Source organism: Triticum aestivum, chromosome 7A (assembly GCF_018294505.1).
Source record: "Triticum aestivum cultivar Chinese Spring chromosome 7A, IWGSC CS RefSeq v2.1, whole genome shotgun sequence".
Lineage (NCBI taxonomy): Eukaryota > Viridiplantae > Streptophyta > Magnoliopsida > Poales > Poaceae > Triticum > Triticum aestivum.
This window is the reverse complement of record NC_057812.1, coordinates 312632776-312643089: the sequence shown is the minus strand read 5'-3', so window position 1 is coordinate 312643089 and position 10314 is coordinate 312632776. Positions and strand designations below refer to the sequence as shown.

The following is a 10314-nucleotide window of genomic DNA, read 5'->3' as shown; positions in this document are numbered from 1 at the left end:
TACCGAAGGTCGAAGTCCCTTGTGCTCAATTTGAGAACCTTTGGGTGCACTTGGGTAAATGATGACTTCATCAAGGACAAGTTCATAGATGCTATGGTACTCAGGGAACATACCATGGTCATCACTACTGCAGGATGCTGCTAACGCGACACTACGATCAAAGACCCTTCGACACAACCGTGTGCGATGCAATAATCGCAAACGGTGGTGTAAAAAACCCATCAAAAAGGTACAGAACGTTTGCGATGGAGGATGCATCAAACACCGTTCAGATTTTAGCTGCGTGTACGATGCAGGGCATATGGTTCAGTTCAGTGAACTGTTTGTGATGAGGAGGAACAAAAGAAACGGGCAGCCAGATGAAGGTGTGTGTGCGATATACAACATACGGTTCACTCGGATGAACTGTTTGTGATTAGGCAACACAAAAGAAACGGTCAGCCAGATCAAGGTGTGTGTGACATACGGCATGCGGTTAACTCGGATGAACTGTTTTTGTTGAGAGAAGAAAACAGAAATGGTTCAATATAACAAGATGTGTGTGATACACGACAAATAGGTCTGTAATCAGAAATGTGTGCGAAGACTGATAATAACACAGACGGTTGCTGCTAATAAGATGTGTGTTGTGCGATGGGATTGCATACAGAACAACAACATTATATATATATATATATATATATATATATATATATATATATATATATATATATATATATATATATATATATATATATATATATATATATATAGGGTCGCGCTATTCGTCACCCAGGGTGAGGAATTCTTATTCCTCACCCCACCCCATTCATCACCCCACGTGCCTCAGCCTGAACCAGCCGCACCAGCCGTTGTAAACTTACGGCACACACCTACGGCCCTGAACTCCACGATGCACTTGTGAACGTAAGGATTTTAGCCGCCATGTGAGGTAATCTTACAGCATGGAGGCCAATCATGGAGGTTAGTTTACTTGGTGGCTTAATTCGGTTGATCTGAAGATGGGTGGCCTACAACCATGCGTCAGGGTGCAACTTTTTTTATTTATCTGAGAAGTATGCAGTAGTTGTGGACACGTACTATTTAATCCCCTGTATACATTACCTCTATCTGCACGAGCTCTAGAAAAAGTTTGCTCATTCTGTTGTATCTTCAGTTTAATGGAAGAAATAATTTTCAGATTAAAAAAGAGAACGACAAGATGGGCTGCTGATAATTTGAGATACCCTAACTAACCATGTGCGAGTTATAATTAAGTGGCAGGGACAAAAGTTTCCAATCGGCAGGCATAAGAACTCGATGCCATGGACTCAAGAACAGAGTACATCCGGACAAATGCATTCACAAGTGGCAGCCACGAAACCACATATAATCGTCATTTCAATTACAGTAAGTACTTGAAATAACTTGCAGAGAAGATGGCCCTGGCCATAGCTGCAAACTGCTACTTGATACAACGGTAATTAAGGTGTCTAGCCGCCAGTGTGCCCATGACCCCCATGAAGTACAAGCTCTAGTGTGTCTGGTCGATCACTGCTTGTCTTTTTGACTATGCAAGGTCTCTTCCGACTTCCGGTGCTGCTTTGGAGCCATCGGGCTTTGGGATAGACTCTGGGTCATGAAAAGAGACTCAACAGTGATGAGCGCTGAAACCAGCGGCAGCATTCCTAAAAACAATAAACAATTTATGTAGCGCTGGATTAATGATAAAAATCATCAATGTAGAATATTCTAAAAATATTTGGTGCCATGACAACTACAAACAGACATGACCATCAACAATAAAGCCTAAGAAAATCTGATCACATACAGAACTGCACTCCTGTACAAGACAAATGTGTCGGACATGACAATTGATAACAAGATTCAGTTAAACCCAAGACAATTGCATGATCACATTATCACATATGAGCTTAAGAAGTAGTGGCAATCGAGCTTAAGAAAATCCTAACATGGAATACATCGTACATTTATCTGTATGTAGTTAATGATTCTGCGTGCCAACATTTAACAAACATAAGATTTAAGCAAAGAAGCATTAGCTACATACAGATAAATATATGATGTATTCCATGTTAAGAATTTCTGAAGATATGACATAAGAATAAAAATGCTAACTGATTGCGACTACTTCTCTTGCTCATATAGACATTTAGCATAATGTAGGCCTCCTTCAAAGGAGCAAATCAACCACTATTAGGGTGAAAGGGAAACACTTGTCCTCGGTAGTTAAGCCAATGCAAATCAATACCAATCCTCTATTATGGGGACATTGAAATTGATTAATTAATGACTGGCACCAAGTAAATGTCATGGCTTCCTAGAGAAAGGAAAAGCAAAAGGAAACACATCAACATTACGAATTAGGTTTATGCCAGTTCAACCAAAACAGCGAAGATATACAGCCAGAAAGAGGGTCACTGTGTACCTCATTGCAATTGAAATAATTCTTAACTCGAAACTGCTAGTAACCACGAGTTGCTCCAAAGTGCACAAAACAAGAAAATTAAATTACTCATATAGCCTACTAAATAATTATATTGTCCATGCATTAAGCTGAACAGAGAATAGCATGGTGTACACACAAGATAAGACTATTAACACTAAGTAATTGGTCTTTGTCTTGCCCTTCTCTTTTGGTTTCTATAGGCACCAAGCTCCTCACTGGACCAGCTTTAGTGCTCTAGTTTTTAATTAAGTTTTCGTGGCTCCTGGTGTAACCTTATTGAGTCTTTGCTCCTTGTTTGTTTGTACCATCTAGTTTATGATTAACGGAAAATTACCATAGGGATTTGCTGGTGAAAAAGAAATTAACACTAAGTAATTCTAATGATGACCAGAAGCAAGAATTGCACCCTAAATTTAAACGGGAAAACTCAAAATCCTAGCATTGCGGGAAGATCTCAATACATGTTGCTAGTACAGCTAGCAACTTCCTTTTCTTTTGCGTAGAGAAAGCAAGCTATTTGTTAATTACAAAATTCAGCATTAATTCATAAGCCTCAAAAGAAACTAAAGTTTGTACCCCAAACATGTACATCTTTTTGTGTGCATTGCCCAAACAATTTATGGACTAGAATGCACGTTAGTAAATGTATAACTATCTTTGAGTTCCTTGCAGATTGAAGAAGAACACAGAGACATAAAATTGAAATATTTGCTAATGGAAGAAACAATTTTTACGTGCAATGAAAACAGACCGAATTGGGCATCTAGCAACTTTGATAATTTGCCCTCTGAACAAATTCAGGAAAACGGATTAATCACAAGCCTTAATCATATTGGCAATAAGTAGATTCTTCATGGGCTGAGCGGTACCTGAGTACATCAAGGCGAACTCGGAGTCACGGAACACCATTGGTGAGGACGACTGGCATGTTTAAATGGTAAAATGTATTCTTTCATCCAGCTTATGGTGAGTATATATGCCTATGTGTCTTACCATGGGTACAAACATTGCCATTTTCTTTTCTGTAGCGTTCCCTCATCTCCAAGTCCCTTGCAAACATCTTGTTCGACTCCTAAATTTGATGGCAGAATTCTGATCAGGGGCGGACCCAGAAACTATTCTAAGTGGGGGCAAACTATGGGAGTGGGGGCATACTTTGTACAAATTCACATAGTTTTGGCAAAAAATTCTGAAATTTCAAAGAAATATCACTGAAGTTTCATATTTTGAGTGGGGTCCTAGGCCCCCACTCCCATGAACGTGGGTCCGCCCCTGATTCTGATTCTTCATTTACCTAATACATTCAACATAAAGTTAGCATCATCACTTCAAAATTTATCTCAAGAATACTATAAAACAAAATTTCTCGTAAAGTGAACCATCTTTAGTTCAAGAAATTACCTCATAAGTTTGTGCAAAAATTGATTAACGAATTTCCAGATAATTGGCATTGTCAGCTAGATATAGGCTAATTCTTTATGTACATTATTACTAACATTCAGTTAAATCAGAAGCAACATTTATAGCTAAAAGGATGCAAATTCGTGAATTTTACACAAAAGCTAAATCACAGAGGGGATTCACATGTCCTACAACAAACAAAAATTAATCTCAGCTCAATCAAAGACTGAATACACATAGCCTTCTTCTCATCCTCCATGATCTCCACCTCCTTGAATTTAATCCACCGATGGGAGCGTGTCTCCACCATCACCTTCATCACCCGCTTCCTGGTAGGTAGTAGGCAAGCTCCTGATTTCCTTTCCTTTCCTTTCTTGATCTTCATCCTCCTCCCCTGCACGGCTGCAACGCTCCCAAAAATCAATAACCCTAACCCTAGAAATTCAGAAGTTCATGGAGGACGAGAGGGGAAGAAGAGGAGGAGGAAGGTCATACCGGTGAGAAGACCGCCGAAGGTGGAGAGGACGCTGGAGAAGGCCGTTGACATCGCCGAGCTCGCGCCAGATCGTTGCACCGACCACATCGCCTCCGGGTCGCTGCCGCATGAGAGCGGGAAAGGGAAGCACTCCACGGGCGAGAGAGGTAGCCGTTACCTCCCGGTCGTTCCTCCGGTGTCGTCGCTGCTGCCGACTCCGCAATCGTGAGATAGGAGGAGGGGCCGGGGGAGAGAGAGGAACGTTGCCATCGAATGAGAACTGCTCGCACATAATTTTATTTTGTAACTGTGCTCGCCTTTGATTGGAAAAGGCACAGGGGAGTGGGCTAGCGTGTAGCTACCGCCCAACTGTTTTCATTGATGTAAAATTACATCGATGAAACATAATCTTATAGCGATTGTGAATTGGTTGGACCGGTCTGTCGCTCGGTCGATTGACTAGGGTGAGGAATTACTTATTCTTCATCCTGGGTACTTAATAGTATTTCTCTATATATGAACACACATATACACATTTAGAAGGACATGGTTGCATAACCAAATTAAACATCCACTTACATAGGTGGCTGCTACAACCATGGCATTTGCACGCACCAAAGTAAACTATTACATGCATAATTACATACATGATTACTACACACATGACATTTCCACACACCAATAAAGTAAATTATATATTACATACATGATTAACTAGCATAAATGATCATCTGATCGTCATCTATTTCTTGTGACGCCTGCTCTGCTTGTGGCTCGATCCGGACTCGTCGATTTGGGTAACGAGGCACTTCCTCATGTCAAAAATCCGCCTGTGCATCTCGTAGCATGTGTACACTCTCTTAGCCACGAACCTGAGGTGAGGTTCATTCAGTTGCCGCATCTAGGCCCCGTACCAGGATATGGGACTTGTTCTCTGGGCATCCTGCTTCATCTTTTCGTAGTAGGGGTCAATGATGGCCGAGACGAGTTCAACCATGGTGTCCATCATCGTGCTGCCCCAAACCCTGTAGTGCTCATATATTTTGACAAAAGGTTCTTGTAGGCCAAGTCCGTAACCTTGAGCACTTTTACATCGTCGGTGGTTTCCACCATGGCAAACTTGTAGTCGGTGTTGTTGACAAACTTGTTGAAACGGTCGCAAGGCTCTGTGGCCATGCAGTAGTGGTAGATGAGGACATGATGGCGCATGCACAATTGGGTGACGGCAACCTTCTGATCTATGTCGGGATGACCGGCGGTGTACTGGAGGTTGATGCCGACCACCTTGTACTTGTCTCGAGCAAGCAACTGCTCAACGCTATTGATGTAGTCATCCACCACAACTGGGTTGATGGTGTACACCACCGAGAGATCCGTCTCCCTCACGTGGGTCTCCACTTTATGCTCACCGAACTCCATTGGAGCACCGCTAGACATCGCCTCTCTATGTGTCATCTTGGGTGTGCTTGTTGTGTTGTGGGGCGCGATCGAAAGGTTAAAGAGACTAAGGTTATAATGGTGATACGTCTCCAACGTATCTATAATTTTTTATTGTTCCATGCTATTATATTATCAATCTTGGATGTTTTATATGCATTTATATGCTATTTTATATGATTTTCGAGACTAACCTATTAACATAGAGCCCAGTGCCAGTTTCTTTTTTTCCTTGTTTTTGAGTATTGCAGAAAAGGAAAACCAAATGGAGTCCAATTGACCTGCCAATTTTTGTGGATTTTTATGGACCAAAAGAAGCCCCTGGAGTAAAAGAGTTGTGCCAGAAGAGTCCCGTTCCGGCAGTTCCGCCGCCGCAAGCCTCTGTAGCCGAAAACCAATCTAGACCCGTTCCGGCACCCTGCCGGAGGGGGAATCCCTCTCCGTGGGCCATCTTCATCATCCCGGCGCCCTCCATGACGAGGAGGGAGTATTTCACCCTCGGGGCTGAGGGTATGTACTAGTAGCTATGTGTTTGATCTCTCTCTCTCTCTCTCTCTCTCTCTCTCTCTTGTGTTCTTGACTTGGCACGATCTTGATGTATCGCGAGCTTTGGTATTATAGTTGGATCTTATGATGTTTCTCCCCCTCTACTCTCTTGTGATGAATTGAGTTTTCCCTTTGAAGTTATCTTATAGGATTGAGTCTTTAAGGATTTGAGAACACTTGATGTATGTCTTGCATGTGCTTATCTATGGTGACAATGGGATATTCACGTGATCTACTTGATGTATGTTTTGGTGATCAACTTGCGGGTTCGGTGACCTTGTGAACTTACGCATAGGGCTTGGCACACGTTTTCGTCTTGACTCTCTGGTAGAAACTTTGGGGGCACTCTTTGAAGTTCTTTGTGTTGGTTGAATAGATGAATCTGAGATTGTGTGATGCAAATCCTATAATCATACCCACCGATACTTGAGGTGACATTGGAGTATCTAGGGGACATTAGGATTTTGGTTGATTTGTGTCTTAAGGTGTTATTCTAGTATGGACTCTTGAATAGATCGATCAGAAAGAATAACTTTGAGGTGGTTTCGTACCCTACAATAATCTCTTCGTTTGTTCTCCACTATTAGTGACTTTGGAGTGACTCTTTTTTGCATGTTGAGGGATAGTTATATGATCCAATTATGTTATTATTGTTGAGAGAACTTGCACTAGTGAAAGTATGAACCCTAGGCCTTGTTTCCTAGCATTGCAATACCGTTTTCGCTCCCTTTTATCATTAGTTACCTTGCTGTTTTTATATTTTTAGATTACAAAAATCTATATCTATCATCCATATTTCACTTGTATCACCATCTATTCACCGAATTAGTGCACCTATTGTAACGCCCTCGATGCGGCTATATCTCCCACGTGTCGAAGCACGACTTAGAGGCATAACCGCATTGAAAGCAATGTCGCAAGTGAGGTAATCTTCACACAACCCATAAATACATAAGGGAAAGAGATACATAGTTGACTTACAATCGCCACTTCACACAATACATGAATAAAGCATTACATCATCCAGATACACACAAGGTCCGACTACGGAACCAAAATAAAAGAAGACTACCCCAAATGCTACATAGATCCCCGATCGACCCCAACTGGGCTCCACTACTGATCAACTAGAACGAAACAACACAAAGGACAAGATCTTCATCGAGCTCCTCCTTGAGCTTGGTTGCGTCACCTGCACGATATCATCGGCACCTGCAAACTGGTTTTGGAAGTATCTGTGAGTCACGGGGACTCAGCAATCTCACACCCTCGCGATCAAGACTATTTAAGCTTATAGGTAAGGTAAAAGGGTATGATGTGGAGCTGCAGCAAGCGACTAGCATATTTGGTGGCTAACATACGCAAATGAGAGCGAGAAGAGAAGGCAAAAGCATGGTCGAACAACTATGATCAAGAAGTGATCCTAGAACAACCTACGTCAAGCATAACTCCAACACCGTGTTCACTTCCCGGACTCCGCCGAGAAGAGACCACCACGGTTACACACGCGGTTGGTGCATTTTAATTAAGGTCCACTTCAGGTTTTCTACAACCGGACATTAACAAATTCCCATCTACCCATAACCGCGGGCACGGCTTTCGAAAGTTCAATCCCTGCAGGGGTGTCCCAACTTAGCCCATCACAAGCTCTCATGGTCAACGAAGGATATTCCTTCTCCCAAGACAATCTGATCAGACTCGGCATCTCGGTTACAAGACATTTCGACAATGGTAAAACAAGACCAGCCACACCGCCCGAATGTGCCGACAAATCCCAATAGGAGCTGCACATATCTCGTTCTCAGGGCACACTCAGATGAGCGCTCCATACAACTAAAACCAAACCTCGAGTTTCCCTGAGGGGGTGCTGCACAGGGCTCTAGTTTGGACCAACACTCAGAGGAGCACTGGACCGGGGGGGGGGGTATAAATAAAGATGACCCTTGAGTCTGCAGAACCCAAGGGAAAGAAAAGGCTAGGTGGCGAATGGTAAAACCAATGTTGGGCATTGCTGGAGGAGTTTTATTCAAGGCAAACTGTCAAGGGGTTCCCATTATAACCCAACCGCGTAAGGAACGCAAAATCCGGGAACATAACACTGATATGACGGAAACTAGGGCGGCAAGAGTGGAACAAAACACTAGGCATAAGGCCGAGCCTTCCACCCTTTACCGAGTATATAGATGCATTCATTAAATAAGAGATATTGTGATATCCCAACAAAATATCCAGGTTCCAACATGGGAACAAACTCCAATCTTCACCTGTAACTAACAACGCTATAAGAGGGGCTGAGCAAAGCGGTAACATAGCCAAACAACGGTTTGTTAGGACAAGGTGGGTTAGAGGCTTGGTTTAACAATATGGGAGGCATGATAAGCAAGTGGTAGGTATCGCAACATAGGCATAGCAAAAGAGCGAGCATCTAGCGAGCAAAGATAGAAGTGATTTCGAGGGTATGGTCATCTTGCCTAAAATCCCGCAAGGAAGAAGAACGGGTCCATGAAGAAGACAAACAGACATAGTCGAACGGGTCCTCACAAACGCGACGTTATCAGAACTAACCCGAAGAAGCAACACCGGAAAGAAGCAAACAACATAGTAAACAACCAACACATGAACACGACATGATGCACAATCAAGTATGATGCATGTCCGGTATAATGAAGCATGGCATGGCAAAGTGCACAAACAATCCTACAAATTAAGTGGAACTCAACATGCAACTCCGTTGCATATTGACGAAACACCACATGACTTATTTAGTTCTCTATCGTTTATGTACCCAACAAGATTAAATGTTGTTAGCATGGCAAGAGGTGAAGCATAATGAAACTACCTATCTAGGCAAGTTTAAATGAGGCCGGAACAACAAACAACAAGGCTGGGAAACTCCTCATGTGCATATTTTGGTTATGGTACTGTTCTGCCCTAAGCACAATTTTAGAGTTGTTAAACATGCAAGAAGAGTGCACCATGTTAAACTAGGCATTTTTCTACCCCATTTACATATAAAGATTATTTAAACCCGAGCTACAGTTATTTAGTTATGAATTAAACCATTTTAACATGACATATGTGCAAAAAAAATTAATGCAAACATCAAGTTTACATATTTTAACATGGATGAAAGTTGGATATTGTGAAACTAGATAAAATTCTAAACATTTTACATGTATTGTTTGTTTAATTTGGATGCATGCATATTTGGTTATTAACAATACAAAACAATGGAATTCCCTGTAAATATGCATGCACTAGAAAATGCTAAAATCACAGAGCAGAAAAAAATATGTACGGGCCGGATTGCAGCGCAGTGCAGCGGCCCAGAAGAGAATGAGGATTAAGTTGCTGTGTGCTAAAAGAAATTGAAAACAGGGCAAAAACTATGGCGGGCCGGATTGCAGCGCAGTGCAGCAGCCCAGAAGAGCATGAGGACTAAGTGGCTGTGTGCTAAAAGAAATTGAAAACAGGGCAAAAACTATGGCGCCTAGGACTCGAACCCAGGACCCTCCGCTTACACATCAGTGCCCTGACCAGTGCGCTGCTGATGAATGTTTGTGCAAAAATAAGGGCGTGGCCGAACTTAAACGGAAGCAAAGGCTAGGCCTTCTTCTCCGTCGTACACAAAGGAATTGTGTGACGACACCGGCGAGCAAGACGGCGACTGTCGGAGGAGAGGAGCACCTGCAGAGGTGTGGGATACTTGCAAGGGTGCGGGGTGCCGGAACGTGCGCGTGCAAAGGCTAGGTGCGCGGGAAGACTCAAGGACAAGCTCGAGGTCACCTCGGTCATGGCGGCTGCAAGACGAAGCAGGGCCACGGGCTCGCGATCGAGCGCGGGAGTGCGCGTGCGGAGAGCTGCGGAAGGAGGCATGTGTGGATGCGTGCTCGCACGGACGATCATGCATGCGTGTGCATAGGCGCGGGCGGAACAGAGACGACGCTCGTGGCCATTCCGCAGCAGAGCATGGTGGCTGGGGTTTGGCATGGATGGATCGGCTCCT

General features: G+C 43.1%; 1 long non-coding RNA gene across 2 annotated transcripts; it reads right to left on the bottom strand.

The window, feature by feature from the left end:
* Positions 1–1305: 1305 nt before the first annotated feature.
* On the bottom strand, positions 1306–4803 carry LOC123154080 (uncharacterized). Of its 2 annotated transcripts, XR_006476645.1 has the most exons (3): positions 4346–4688; positions 3605–4252; positions 1306–3521 (listed from the first exon to the last, which is right to left on the bottom strand). It is a non-coding gene; the product is annotated as an uncharacterized lncRNA (long non-coding RNA). The 2 variants fall into 2 exon arrangements; XR_006476644.1 differs by having other exon boundaries at positions 1306–4252; positions 4346–4803.
* Between the last annotated feature and the right edge of the window lie 5511 nt (positions 4804–10314).